A 15,292-nucleotide genomic window follows, 5' to 3' on the forward strand; every position below is an offset into this window, starting at 1 on the left:
GTACATTACTCTTTTTCTTTATTTAGTGAAAAGCTGTCTGACCCTGCAGTGTCTCAGAATTCCTCATTTGATTCCTTAAGTATTTTTCTTCTGCCTTCAAGGAAATTTAAGTGACTGAGAAATTACTTTGAGCTGCTTGTCCTGTGTGCTGAACCCAGGGCCTTGGAAGGACCCAGTGTTGCTGCTGGCAGCTCTGCTGGGACCAGGCTGGACCAAGCTGTGACTGGGAAAAGGCAGATTGGCCAGTTTTCCTCCTTTGAGGAAGCAAATCCACCTCCTGTCATATTAAAGGTGCTATACTTACTTATCTTAAGAAACAAGATTTAATTTCCTGGTTTACATTTTACATTTCATTAACTGTTTTACTCCCAGTGAGAATAAACCCCACTGAGGTTTATATGCCTAGTGAAAGTGTCTAAGTGAGCTTTCACTACCTCTGCTGTGGTACTATTCACTATAGAGACACAGATAAGAGCTTTTCCTTATCTGCATTTGTCCACATGCAGACTGCATGAATTTCAGAGGTAAGAGAGATTTTTCAGACCTGCCTGGATGAAAGTTAAAGGGCAGCTCTCCAGAGCATCCAACTGGTAAGCACAGCTGTCCCAAAAGAGCAAGCTCAAACTAAACAGCTGAGCCTCCACTGTATATACACTGAAAATATTTCCCAAGCTTTCAGAAAAGTCAGAACAAGGTCCTCATGTTGAATAAATATTTCCTTACTTTTACTAATTAAGGATATTTTATACCTTTAAACCTGAAAGACTCTGCTAAATGAAATGGAATTTGAGGAATACATACACCCTGTACCTCTATATTAAATTGTACAACTCATTTAATCAAAGTAAATTCGAAAACATGGTGTCCTACTAAATCTTTTCAATCCATCCTGCACAATAACACTGACTGCAAAAAAACCCCCAACATAAATTTAAAAACAAAAAGATTAAATAAATCAGTCAGCAGTTTGTCAGTGAATCCTAGGCCTGCAAAACCACCCTGCTATGAAATGTCCAGAGAATTTAGAGAAACCCTGTACAGCTGGCAGATGGCCACGAGCTCAACCTAAGTTAGCTGTCATGCTTGCAAAAAATATCTTTATTCTGACTGTGCTTCCTGGCACTGTTATTTCTTTTTGCCATCAAGAAAAACCAAGATGCATGGAAAAGTGCTCAGCAGCACATCCCAGTGCTGTAGGATGACTTGGCTGCAGCACTGGATTTCCAGAATTCACCCAGCCATACAATGTGGAAGCAGAAAACACTAAGGATTTGACAAACCTTGGATTTGTTCAAATAAGCATACAGACAAAGGCAAAGGACTACAGTCAAAGGGATAGGAAAGCCTAGAAAGTAAAAATGGTGGCAGAACCCAACCCTTAGGGTTATGGTACAAAAGTAATGAGCTGGTGTGGCCAGTGCCCCATCCCCTGCTCAGCCAGGGTGAGACACAAGGTCTCACAAAGGGTTTCTGCAGGTAGCCAAATACATGACATCACTATTTCAGTCAGCAAGAACAAGGCTGAAGAGTTCTGTATGAACACTTATCACTGACTGATCTCTTATACCATGAAGCTGCATTTCTAGAAAGGTAAAAAAAAAAAAAAAAAAAACAACAAAAATTGTTCTTATTGTTTATTCAAAGAAGCTAAGAAGTGACATTATATTAGTCTTTCTTAAACCTCAGAGAAACTTTTCCAAATGTCCATAGAGGCAAATATTAAACAAATGGCTTGCTGAAATAATGGAACAGTTGTTAGACTTCATAACACATGCATATTTTTAAAAGAAAGAAAATACTGGGAGAGGGAGTAATTTTATTTTTGTTAATTGTTTTGAAGTCCTTAACTAGAAACACATAATTACCAGTTTGGACTCACATCAACTTTATATCAGAGAAAAATAAAGTTTTGTTTGTGTAACATTGTTAGATAAAACAGCAACTACATAAATTTAAGAAAGCAAATAATTTATGCCAAGTTAATGTCAATTAGCATTATGGATGACACTTTAAGGAGGATTATATGATGTATTGCAGGTTTGAAACAACTAAAAATAGAAAAGCTATACAAGCCATAAAAATTGCACAATGTACAACTTTCAGTTCCAGGAAGATTGTGTTTGCAATCCTTGACTACAAATGGAATTGCTTTCTGACTGTTGGGATAGATCTTCTGGGGCCATGATTAATACAGACAGCCCCGAGCTTTCCAAATGACTCAGACACTTAAAAATATGATATGATATTGGAGTTAAAGTTGTGAAATTTTTATAAAATCATTTAGTGCTCGCCTTCCAGTTTCTGAGCTGTGTTCACAGTTTCAAAGTATATTCTAGCACCTTAAGGAATTTTAAAACTGGAAGTAAAGAATGCTGTATAACCAATGTGATAGTAGCAACAGGGCTTTTAAAAGTGAGGAAAAAATCCAATTTTAATATTGTAAGACATGTAATATGGTCACAGGATTCCAGGGTGCCTGCTGCAGAGTTCCTTGTTACACTAAGTCCTTAACTCAGGATTCTTATTTTTAGCTCATTATGCTAAAAATTTTCAGAGAAAATAATGTGCATTGAGGATGTCCTTGGGAATTACCAACAGTCCCCGAGGGCTTTAACAGCTCAGCAATTCAGATGAGCCTTTGAAAAACTCTCAGTTTCCACATTCACATTTTCTTGTTTTGCAATAAGTCATTTTGTTACCTCCTGGAGCTGACATCTGCAGAAAGCTCAGGTACTGCTTTCCAGCCATGCTATTGCAACAGCATCTCCAGAATGCTGCTGCCCGTGGTGTGCAGTGATACCTGTGTGCAGGGATGCTCCCAGGGCAGGGGCTTCACTAGAACCTAGGTCCGCAGTGGGGAGGAGGGAGTCGAGGGTGGAGCTGTCCCTGTGCCATCCTCTGCTGCTCCCACCTGAGGCTGGCTGGGGTCCCTGCTGCTCCCTGGAGAAGAGACAAGGCTCAGGGGCCACGTGCCAGGACAGAGAGAGAGGCAGCATGTTCTGCTTGTCTGCCAGCCAGCCAGCAGGCCAGCTAGAAAACACAGGCTTCCAGAATGAAAATACTTCTGTTTTCTATTTAGAGACTTTATCCATGTCCAAAGCCACGACAGTACACTGAAGAATCCATAACACATGAGGTGAGGCATTTGCAGGTATGATGCAGTACAGCAACCAGGGGGTGAAACCTCACACTCCCTTTGTCTCCAAAGAGCTCCAAGAGACCACAGGTCACACTTTCTCTGTAGTTTGGCAATCAGCACCAAGAGACCCCTCCAGCGTGAAAAGAGAAGCGTAAGGAGGGAAGGGAGAAGCTGGTGGGTGACCTGCTGGCTCCTCACTGATAGAGCAGCTCTGCAGATATGTGCAGTGCAGTGGCACAACGTGGTGACAGAGCAGAGTGTTAGTGGCACTGCAGCAGAGTCCTGCTGCTCAGGGGAACACAGGACTCCTGTGGCTGGGTGGGCTGCCCAACCTGCAGCACAGCAAGGCTTGCAGACTGGCTTCTCTCCCAGCCCACAGACAAACAAAGCAAGGCTGGGGGCTTGGTGACAGCTCCAAATCCTGTGGAGGAGTAGGAGATATGAACTGTGCTCCAGGAGGGCTGGGGGTGTTGCTGGACAAAGGCAGGGTCTCGTGTCAATAAGAGCCCATCCATGCATTTGATTAGGCTGCATAAACAAACATAAAGAATTGTGGATTCCCTGAGTTCTGCCCTGACCCTCTTGGCTGAGCAGCCATGGTTATGGCATGAACAAAGTTTTGCAGGTCAAATGCACTCCAGACACAGCTGGCATGGGAACAGCAGAGCCAGAGGGTCTGAGCAGTGCTGCTCAGAGTCCAGGCAGGCTCAGGGGCAGGACTGGAAGGGTCACAAGAGATTCTGTGAGACCATGCAGGTCTTTCCTGGGCAAGGAAAACATGGTGTTCTGGGAAGCTGTGATCTTTTTAATAAAACAGTAACAATTTTGTTCAACTCTACAAAATGAGTGTTATTTAAATAATATATGTAGTTCTAATAGCAGTATAGTCTTACAAGGGACATTACCATTCAAGGAACAAAGCAGGACTACTGCAGTATCTAAATCAGTAGCAGTCAGAGCAGTGCAGTGCCCATTTGCCTATTATTTCTTAACAAACTGTATGTGAATTCTTGCAAAATAGTAAGTATCAGCTTGGTATTTGTATCTTTTTTCCTTTCTCTGGGTGGAAAGAACAAGATCTATTGGATTATGAACAATATAAGGAGAGATACAGTAATAAAATCTTAACCAGCTGTAATTGGTGCATACATATTAAGGAAAATTTAGCTTTACACAAAGGTTGTTTTACTGATAAGTAAAAGTATTTTTATTATTAAGAAAATTTGCTTAGAGAACTTTAATCTTGAGCAGCTATTTCTTGGAAAAGATTGAGCAATTACCCATCTATTTATTTATTTATGAATAGCAGAAAACATTTCCTACATGTGCAAGAATTCAGGTTATCACACTGTTATACCCACAAGCCCTGAATCACAGTTCTCATGACAATTTATGAGAAACAGAATAGAGATAACTTGTATGAGGCACATGGGATTTACAGCAATTAATTCTTTGGCCTATGAAAGTTTTGTCCTTAAAAAAAAAAAAAATCAGTGAGAGTTTTTCTCATTAAGTAGAATGGAGGAAGGATCAAGACTACTGTTTTTAAAAGTTAATATGAAACTATCTAAACCTAAAAAAAGAAAATTAGGCATGTTTTTGCAATGAAGAGCTGAATTTTCAGTGCAATTCACACAATGTAAAAAAACAAGAGTTTGCTGTCAACAAGCACACACTAATTATTAAGATATAAAAAGGGTGGACCAAGGCTTAGTGGGTCAAATTCTGACCTCATTTGCCTTTACTCTTCTGATTTTAAAGGTGTTACTCTGGATTTTCATCAGTCTAAATGAGATTGAAGTCTGATGTTCTGTAAGAAAACAAAAGCAGCATCATTCATGATTTGCAGAAACCTTGTTCACAGAAGATATTGTTTAAAAATAGGCCCTTGAGGGAATTTTCTTTCCACTATTTATTGTTTTAAAGTCATTTTACAAGTGTAATAACTGCACCTGTATATTCCCAAGAAGAGACATCCTGGAACACAGATAGGACTTAAGTGATTTCCATCCTCTGATACTTGACCAAGCAGCAGGATAAGGTAGGCACTTTGGAAAAGCTTTATCTTCATTAAGCATTAAAATATCAGTAGATAATATTTATGCCTATACATACCTTTTTCATTTTAATCAAGTGATGACACAGTAAATATAGTGATCAAAAGAAAGAGTCAAGGTGAATATCACTGTAGTAGTTAAAATATTGCCCATTATACAACATTGTGTTGTATTAAAAGCCCATGGGATTTTGCTACTGAGTTGAATAGAGCTGGTATTTCACTCACAGACATCACACAGGTGCATCAAAATGCTCCTGAACCCCTGTTAGGCTAATGAAAGACAAAGCTTTGGTTGCAGGCTTTCCCTCAGGAGCAACTCAAACCTAGCAGGGCTGCAATAACATCCCAGCCTTTGCACAGCAGGATGCTTCTTGGGCTGCCTTTTCTATCCCAGTTGCTGAGAGTTCTATCAAGTGCACTAAACAGAATCATTTTTGTTTGTGACTCTCAGCAGAGCAAAAAGAAGCTGTTGGTTCTCTGTAGATTTGTTTTGGAGAAAGCCTCTCACCTCTCCTTGTTCTCATACACGTGCTCCCTCTCCCCCAGTGAAGTGGATCAGGAAACCAAATGGAGCAGAAAGCTGGAGTTTTCTTTGGGAGGTTTGCCAGGAAGCCCTAATGAAAGGGGTCAGTGAAAGTCCCTGTATTCCCATTGATCTGAGAGCCACCATTCCCAGAACTCTCAAAGGAAAAGCCAGGGAAAGCAAAGAGCTCTCTAAGGTGCTTTCCACTCCAAGCTCCAAGCCCCAGCAGCCACACTGGGGATAGTAAAACTAAGGGCAAGTCCTGGACAGACAGTCTGGTGGGCTGCTCTGAAGGTCTGGCTGGGCACAGCTAGTCAGAATGGGACACAAAATGAGGCTGATTGTGTTGAGCACCCTACACCCCACCAGCATCACTGGACAAGGCTTTGGGATGGATGGGAATTTTGGATGGGACTTTTGGATGGGGCACCTCCTTCCCATGACCCACAGGCCACCATGGGGGCAGGAGGTGTGTGACAGCTTCCTCTGTCAAATCAACTCTGACTATCACTGTTACCATCACAAGTGTTTGTTAGAATTACAGCTCCATTTAATTTATTGTCAGTGCCCCAAGAACCCAGGACCCCCCATCAGCCCCCCTGGGCCACCAGCCCTATCCCCAGGATTGCCACAGCTCCACAGAGCCCAGCCCTGCCTGTCCATGGGCCCACAGCCCAGCCTGGGCTCCTCCTATCCCCAGGAATGTGCCTGAAACCATCCCCAGCTGTCTCCCTCAGGTCTCTGTTCCCCAGGGGGATTGCCACCCCTAGTCCTCAGAAAGCAGCCCTGACATGTATTTCCTTAATTGTCTGCTTAACTGTTTGTGCCTGTGGTTGGAATTCCCCTTTGCTCTTGTTCAAGTATTTAAAAGCTTTTCCTTTTCATTGATCTTCTTATGTGCATGCAGCAGCTTAAAACTGTGCTTTCCTTTTCATATTATATACAAAAGTATATTAAAAAAGCTCTTTTTGCCTTCTACCACGAGGCAGAAAATTGCTAAAAATGAAATCAGCCTGTTTATTCCTGAGAAAAAAAGGACTGTAAAAAACAAATGCTCCTCCAGTATCTCTCCTTTGCACTTAGAGAGAAATCCTGTTCTCCAGTGATCCTGGTCCCAAGCACTGGGATGGCAGGCTTGGCACAACTGGAAAGTTTCTCTCTGAAGCTCCCCTTGAAACTTGATTAAACTATTAACTCAGTAAGGATTAGAAGTAAAACAGCCAAAAATAGATTGCTGCCACATCTTAGCAGCTGGCAGACAGGAGTGTCCTGGAGTTTTCCAAGAAGCTATGGCACAAGAAACCAGGAGATACTGGATTTGATCAAACATCCTTTTCTCTGTGGTCCTGGGAGGTGATGGGAGTTGTACCCACATTCTCTTCTGCTTTCCATTGGCTCATGCCAACAGGAGCATTTTGCAGAGGTAATTCTAGGGAACAAACCCTCCAAACTCTGTAACTGGAATTTCTTAAGGGAATCGTGTGAATGCATTTGTGCCTTCCCCAGGAAAGGTTCATCACATATTACACAGTGTTCATAGGAATTTTCCCAGTCAATAATTGTCAAATATTGTCAAACAAACTTTCAAATTGCCAGACACATTTCTCCAATGATTATTGTCACAAATTAATGAACTGCATACAAAGGTGGCTGAAAGTCTCAACCAAATAAAAAATTTCATTGATTTCCCAGCTTTTGATTGAAACCCTGAAACCTTTCACATTGCAATTTCAATCAACAACTTGGGGGTGAAAACCCACATTATTTCTAATGAAGATCCCCTCAGAAGTTTAAAAACCTTTACTTAACCTCCTAAATATTTGGCACAGCACATCCTTGCAAGCCTGAAATTATTACTCTGTTTGCTGTGGTTTCTTTTATTGTGCCATTATACAAGACTGGTGTACTTTGTCATTTGTAGCACATTACCTCAGACTTGTTCAGGTACAAAGATGGACTTCTGGGATGATCAGGGTAATGGAGAGCCTATCATATGAGAAGACAGAATGAAGAGCTTGGCTTGTTTAACTTGGCAAAATAAAGGCTGGTAAGGGATCCAGTTGCTGTGTATAAATATATCACAGAGGCAAACATCAGGGAGATGGGAGAGCCACTTCAATTAAATGACAGGGGTGACAGTGGAGCCCAATGGCATAGATTGGCCAGAATTTAACCTATGTTAGAAACCAAAAACAAGTTCTCACATGGGGCAACGAGATTGGGAACAATTTTCCAGCTGGAGAAACAGCAGCAGCAGTCCTAAATGCACTCACAGTGGAACATGATAAGTGTATGAAGGAGATTATAAAACATGATTCCTGCAATATTGTAGCAATAAATTTAATGACCCATTAGATCCTTTCCAGTCCTGTGTTCCCATATAAAGCTATAATATATCATGCAGATTCTGTACACTTCAACCATGCATGCTTCAAAACAAGATATACCAGCATACTTTATATGCTTCAAGCTATTTAAAAACAAAACAAAACCAACTAACAACTCTAACCAAATAGTTCAGTTTAGAAAGTGTATTTGTTCAGGGTAGGGATACAATTTAGATCATTTTTTCTCCCACAACAACAATAAATTCAATAGAATCCAAATATATTACAAAATAAACATCTTTTATATTCAGTTGTCCACCACCAAAATTCCTAAGATTATTGATAATTAGTTCTACTTGTCATCTAGAACTGTTTAAGGTTTATTACAATTTTTTATAAAATATTTTATCCATGGATTTAAAACCTTTGCAGCTGAAGTTCAACTGTTATTTATGGTATTCTGCTCTAAGCTATAAATTAATTAAGGACAAGAACATTTTTGTGCTAATGCATTTTATGTTGGAGGGTATCCAAAAGATATAGCCAAGGGAACAGAATTATGATTGTTTCTAATTTATGTTGGTCATAGCATGGGTTGAATACATGAGAGGGAAGACTTTTTTGAAAAACAAAGTTGTCTGGTTTTGGAGATACTTCATTTTTTTTCATGTTTAAAAGTTTTCTTATGCTGATCTTAAAGTAAAAACCCATAAACTTCTACAAAGCAGAAAATTTCTTGGGTAAAAAAAAAAACAGTTTGTAAAAATCTACTTTCACCAAAAGCAGTAAAAACATAAAAATCAATCATTTTTAAAAAGTTCTTCTTTCTAAATGCAAACCCACACACATACACACAGAGAGCCCCTGTGAATGAGAGCCCCAAACTATAGCCATGACAGTACTACATACATTTTCACTTCAGCTCCTACTTGAAATTCTGATGTAAATACCAGCATGCTATCTTCATATGAAGTGTACTAGCTCAGTGAAGGCAAGTTTTACTACAAAAATGACCCAACAAATACTATAATATCATATCTTATGGTAATTAATAATATCAAATTCTGATTCACTCTACTCTCAACTAAGATGGCTTCATAAACCTACCTTGGGGTTTCCTGGTTTTATTAGCTGTTCACTGTCTTAGCTAGCATTAAAAATCTGTTAAAATCTTTCTTGTGAGCCATGCTGAATTCAACTCTCAAGATTCAGCATTAGATACTCAAGAAGAAGGAGGATCCAGGATCCAGGAAAATGGAAAACATGTCTCCACTGTCATCAGTTAATGGATGGCTTAGGACATGAATTACTGACTTCTAAGATCTTTTCCTATCTTCTATAAAAATCCTTCTAATGGATGGCTTAGGACCTGAATTACTGACTTCTAAGATCTTTTCCTATCTTCTATAAAAATCCTTCTAATGGATGGCTTAGGACCTGAATTACTGACTTCTAAGATCTTTTCCTATCTTATATAAAAATCCTTCTAAAAGCATTCTAAGTTTCTGACTTTATTCAAACAGTGAAAATCAATTTACATACATCTACATAACTTTGCATGCATTTCTTAATTTTAATTTTTTTCATCATATGCACATTCACTTGTATCGTGAAGGAACATCCACCCATCCATCTTCTCTGGCCTCTTGTTATTCAACATCATTTTTCCATGCCTCTTTATGCCTTTTTCTCTCAAGTAAACAATCACAGTTTTTCTTTCAACTCCTGCCTTGCTGGTGATTTTCATCATAGCCTCTGTTCCTATTCCCATTTGTGCTGGTTTTGGCTGGGATAATCACAGGAGCTGGTATGGGGCTGCATTTTGGGTTTGTGCTGGAAACAGGGCTGGTAACACAGGGAGGTTTTCCTTACTGCTGAGCAGAACTTGGACAGGGTCAGGGCCTTTTCTGCTCCTCACCCCAGCAGTGAGGAGCAGGGGGTGCACAAGGACCTGGGAGGGGACACAGCCAGGACAGGTGACCCCAGCTGACTAAAGGGGAATCCCATACCATGTGGTGTCACACTCAGTATTTAAAGCTGGGGGAGGAAGAAGGAAAGGGGGGGTTTGGTGTGATGGTGTTTGTCCTCTCAGGTGACTGGTACCCATGATGGGGCCCTGCTCTCTGGGGATGGCTGAGCACCTCTGTCCATGGGAAGTGGTGGATGAATTCCTGGTTTTGCTCTGCTTGCATGTGCAGCCTTCACTTTACCTGTTAAACTGTCTCTGTTTCAACCCACACATTTCCTCACTTCTGCTCTTCTGATTCTCTCCCCAGTCCCACTTGGGGGGAGCAATTGAGTGGCTCTGTGAGGCTGAGTTGCCAGATGGGATTAAAGCATGACACTGTTATATATGATTAAGGATTTAATCAGAAGAGATGTGCATTTTTCAAGTTCCTGATTTGCCTCAGCAGTCCACATGACACATATACACCAAAACAGTTGTGTTTCCTCTTTAAACTACTACTTTTGTCTCAAGCAAAATTAGTTCTTGATTTGAACAGAAACTGTCCACATGCTTCGAACTCTTTCAGAAACAAACTGGTCACGAGTAAATAAAGACTGATCAATTTTCAGAAGACTGATGATCTGAAATGTTTTCTCTTATGGGGGAAAATGTCCTTGCAAATTTTAAGAGAAAACTTGATCCATATGCAAAAGAAAAAGTTATATACTGTCTGACACTAGATTCTGGATTTACACATTATTAATTCTCAGAAATTCTAATACAATCCTCATGGACCACATTGATTTGTTCATGTTTGTTTGTCAGAAACGAGAGAGAGCTTCACCAAGAAATCTCCAGTCCCTGTTGTGACTGGTCAAAGTACAGTAGAGCCTCTGTAAGAACTGCTAGTTTCTGTGCTCCTCTGAAATGTTAGTGAGAAATGGTGTAAGGATGCTCAGAAAGTGTATGGTACTAACTCTAGGTTTAGAGCCCTGGTCAACAATTTCATGTGCCTTTTTTTTTTTTTTTTTTTTTTTTTTTCATTTCCTGTGGAAGACAAATTAGTTCTCAAGGATCTCTCAGTTATCAGATGATTTCTGTGCACCACAGCAGCTAGAGAGCATTTGCCTTTGGCTTTCCTAGTTCATCCACAGCTCAGGGATCTGAGCTCTGCAGGGCTCTGGCACTGGCTGCCTTCCATCCTGGTTGTTCTGGGAAGAGAGCCAGAAAGGTGAGTGATGCTGACATCTTTCACACAGAGATCTAGTAGAAAACTAGTCTATGTTCCTATCATCTTCTGGCACCTGCTCTCTTTTGCTGATTATTATTGCTTTGGATGGGCTTTGAAGCAGTCTCCACCAACAAACAGAACAGGATGGTTCTTCACACACTGAAGAGCAGAACTACAGAACACCTTCTCCACGAATGCAGAAGTTAACATGACTTGGGAGGAGACATTCTTGGCAGAAATACTCACTTATGGTTGCTACCAGATAAACCACACCAGGTTAGGGCATTCTCTTGAACTGAAAATAGCTGGAGACAGAAAGAGTGCTCAGGGGAAGTTTCAAGTGCTTGCCATGCACTTGCTTTTCCCTGCTGGCAGTTTTCAGCCTCTGGTTTGTATGTTGGTTGGTTTGTTTGCCTGCCCAGAGTGGAGCACAAATGCAATCCCCAGCTGCCACTAATTATGCTGCAGAGTTCCTTGCAGACTGAATTTCAGGGGTTGCACAGAGAAGCCTTGAACCTCACTCTGGGAAAACCAGTGGTGGCTTACTACTAATTCAGTAAACTTCCCTCTCTTCATCTGATTGCTTATGACAAGACATGGAAGTAAAACTGAAGGACTTGATGCTCAGCTGCTTTAAATCCCTGTGGCTTGGCTGGTACCCTTGACAGCAGCTTCTTTGTGCCACTGTAGTTCTGACATGAAAAACATACGTTATCTCAGCAAGCATGGTATATTGAACTGTTTTATTCAAATACAAAAAACTTCTATTTTTAGAAGCAAAACTGTAATTCGTACCCTGCAACAACAAAAACCAACTGTATCCTGAGCTGAGGTCCACAAAAAATTATAATACCTCCTGGCAGGTATCTGGAGCTGACTTATGTTAGTCTTAAACCACAAAAATTTATTACCATTACTAAGTGATTCAAATGTGAAAGCTATTCTTGCAAAACAGTAACTAATGGGCCTGCAAATAAGAACAGAGCAGCAGGGAACTGCAAAACCTTATCTCAAAAGTACTTGCCTCACCCTTAAATGAAATCCAAAAGCAACTCTTCCCATGGACAGAAAAGAAGGGCAGAGCACGTTGCTTGTTGCTGAGCATGTGAACAAATTGCATGCCATAGCTCAGATGTCACAGCACTTTTTCAATAACATTTTTAAGCTTTCGCTAATGCCTCAAGCACCTAAAATTAAAGGTGAAATATCTTGGATAGGAAGGATTTTAATCTTATGTATATTTAGATATTTATATTTACTGATGTAACAGTTGTTCCTCAGAAATTGTTCTGTTGAATTAGTGCTGGAGCTGCAAGCTTTTAAATAATCTGTGTCCAAATTTTTGTAAAGCCAAAAAAAGTATTTAAGATGAAAGTTCTGGAAACATAAATTATGTCTTCAGAGCTACAATTTAAAAGCTTATTGAATTGCTTCTTAATGGCAGTACAATGTTATATCTGAAATCATTAGCAATGTTCACAATGCATGTCACAACTAAAATTCCAATTAAGCATATTTTTAAAATTATTTCTTCTTTCACTTAGCCATTTTGTTCAAGAATTCCTTTCTCATGGATGGGTTGGTAAAATATGCATCACTCAAAGCTGCGTAAAGAATGCAGCCTCTGCTCTGCTTTATGTCAGATCATTTCATCAGCTCCTGGAGAAGGATTTGAAAGGCACATTGGCAGAAGAAAGTCTCTTGGTTTGCTCCAAAACTGATTTTCAAATTTTAACAAAACATGCATTGAACACAGGGAGTTGAAAACTTGTGGAAGAAAAGGGATGGCCGTTTTTACTTCACACTATCATTTGAGGATGGAGCTGCCTCTGAGGCTCTGCTTCACTTACAGGAGTGAGCAGCTCCTGGGGCTCTGAAGCACCACCTCTCCTCTCAGGAGAGGAATTCCTCTGTCAGTCCTCATGAGCTGCAAATTCCAGTGCTCTACTTCTGCATGGACCAGTGTAGAAGGCCTGCAAGGCCTGATATCCCCACAACATGAGAGTTGTGTGCTCTATTCTGCTGAAGACAAGGGCTCAAAGTGGTTCTTTGAGTTTCTGGTTGGTTTGTTGGCTGGTTACAGTTTAGTTGTTGATGTATCAAGAAGTTTTGGATTTTGGGTTTTTTTGTTCTGATGGAACTTAGAATTGCCTGTATGAGTTTTTGGTGTTACTCACTGATGTTCAATAAAAAAACACATATGGTTAAAACCTCCAAAACCACATATTATTAAAATTAACTCTTTTCACTGGCATTTTTTTTCTTGCTTACGTGTTGCCTTATGAAAAGGAGATAGTCCTGTGAAATCATGTGCCAAATGGTTCTTGTAGCTGTAAGCACTGTTTGTCCATAAGGAATTAAGAAGAGCCAATGAGGTGTTATTAGCCTTGACTCATCTGACTGAAGTATCATCTGCTGTGCTCATTAATGAAGGTAGTTCAGGTGGAAACACTGATCCCTGAGCTTTATTAAAATTGGCTGTGTTGTTTTCACTCATCTCATGAAAAGAGAAAAAGGAAAGTAGATAGTAAAAAAAGATGCATACAGAAGATATGTACTAAAATAATGCCTAAGGAACTAAACCAAAAAATCAGTTCAAACGTGTGTTACAAAATTTTTCCAATGATAGAATTTTCCAATGTTAAAGCTCAAAATATGCTTGGAAAACAATCACTCTAGCTGTAATCTTAGAGAAATCTGATTCAATAATAATAAAGTATAGCTTTATGATGCAGAAATGTTGTATGTGATTGTACAGATAATCCCAGGCACTTGGTGTGCTCAGATGAGTATGACATGAGGATTATATCTAAACTAGGAGATTAAGCAGTGATAGGGCTTGGTTGAAATTTTAGCAAGGACTAACCAGGGGCTTCCTAGAATGGTTCAGGAGTTAGCCCTGCCTGGGGATTAGCCTAGCCAGAGTTTGGCAGCCTGAACATAGTCAACCTGTTTTGAAGTCCACATTTAGTAATCAGGTATGACCAGCCAGTGACAACAGGACTGAGGGTCAGAGAATCAGCACTGACATTGTTTTGTGTCCCCCAGATATTTTTAACTGTTTCTGTGTGACTTTCAAACTGTGAGAAGTGGAAACACAGATTGTTGCTTTACAGAACTGCAGCAGAGCTGCAAAGCCCTGGCTTTGGAGAGGAGGGCAAGTGAGAAACACTGAGACAGATGGCACAGTCAGATGGAATGAATTCCTGGGGGGAGTGCAGCAGGGAGAAGAGGAGCAGTAAGCATGGTAAAAATATGGGAACAGCAGCTGCTCTAGCTGCTTCTTGTTTTACAAGAGTAAAGAAGGCTGAGCAAGTTGCCTTGGGAGCCTGCCCTGTGCCCAAACCCAAAGAGAAGAACTAAGAGGACAGCTTTGCAGGGAAGTGTGGTACCATGCAGATGGGTGAGGCTGGAGAGCTGCAGCTATTAGAGAGGGATTGGAGACTGAACTGAACACTTGCAAAGCTCACAGCTGGAAGATGAGCTGGAGCTGGGACCCAGAGAGAAATCCAGCTTGCTTGTCAGGCAATGGTGAATGCCAAACAATGCAATGGCACAAATCTCACACCACAGAAAGACACGAACTGAGATGGTTCTGATTCCAAATGTGAATCAGCTGAAGACTGAGATAAATTTGTAATAAAAGCATATTTACACTGGCAAAGTGTCACTGTGATTGTTCATTATTCTCTGCCTTCCCAAAGGCAACAGTTCCATCCCACAGCAAAGGTGATGGCCAATACTTATTAGTGGCAAAGAAATCCTGAGAGACAGGTACAAAGGTATCACAAAAGGGCTTGTTCTTCACAAAAGTGACCCTCCCTAGCAGCAAGAGCAATCATGCTATCCATGCATCTCCTGCCACCATGGCATAGGCTCTGCTGGGGAAGTAAAAAGAAAAAACAAGGCCTTTAATCTCATTTTGCTCTGTGCTGTAAGCTGAAGCACCAGCTGAAGGAGTGACTGGGAAGTGTTACTTAACCCAGTAACTCTGAGGTGGAGGTGCTCTCTGGGAATGGCAAGACAGCTGCAATAGGTGAGATGTGAGGGACTGGGACAGCTTTC

General features: G+C 40.6%; 1 protein-coding gene across 5 annotated transcripts in view; it reads right to left on the reverse strand.

Annotated features, from left to right (window-relative positions):
- The window catches only part of FILIP1 (filamin A interacting protein 1), a 101,959-nt gene that overhangs the window by 70,520 nt on the left and 16,147 nt on the right, over nucleotides 1-15,292 (reverse strand). For 2 of the 5 annotated variants that reach the window (XM_056487768.1, XM_056487764.1), the window contains exon 2: nucleotides 2,801-2,940. The exons of 2 other annotated variants lie outside the window; for them this stretch is intronic. The gene's annotated coding sequence lies outside the window, so the exon portion shown is untranslated. One more of the 5 variants, XM_056487767.1, reaches the window with a different exon arrangement.

Source organism: Oenanthe melanoleuca, chromosome 3 (assembly GCF_029582105.1).
Source record: "Oenanthe melanoleuca isolate GR-GAL-2019-014 chromosome 3, OMel1.0, whole genome shotgun sequence".
NCBI classification, from domain to species: domain Eukaryota; kingdom Metazoa; phylum Chordata; class Aves; order Passeriformes; family Muscicapidae; genus Oenanthe; species Oenanthe melanoleuca.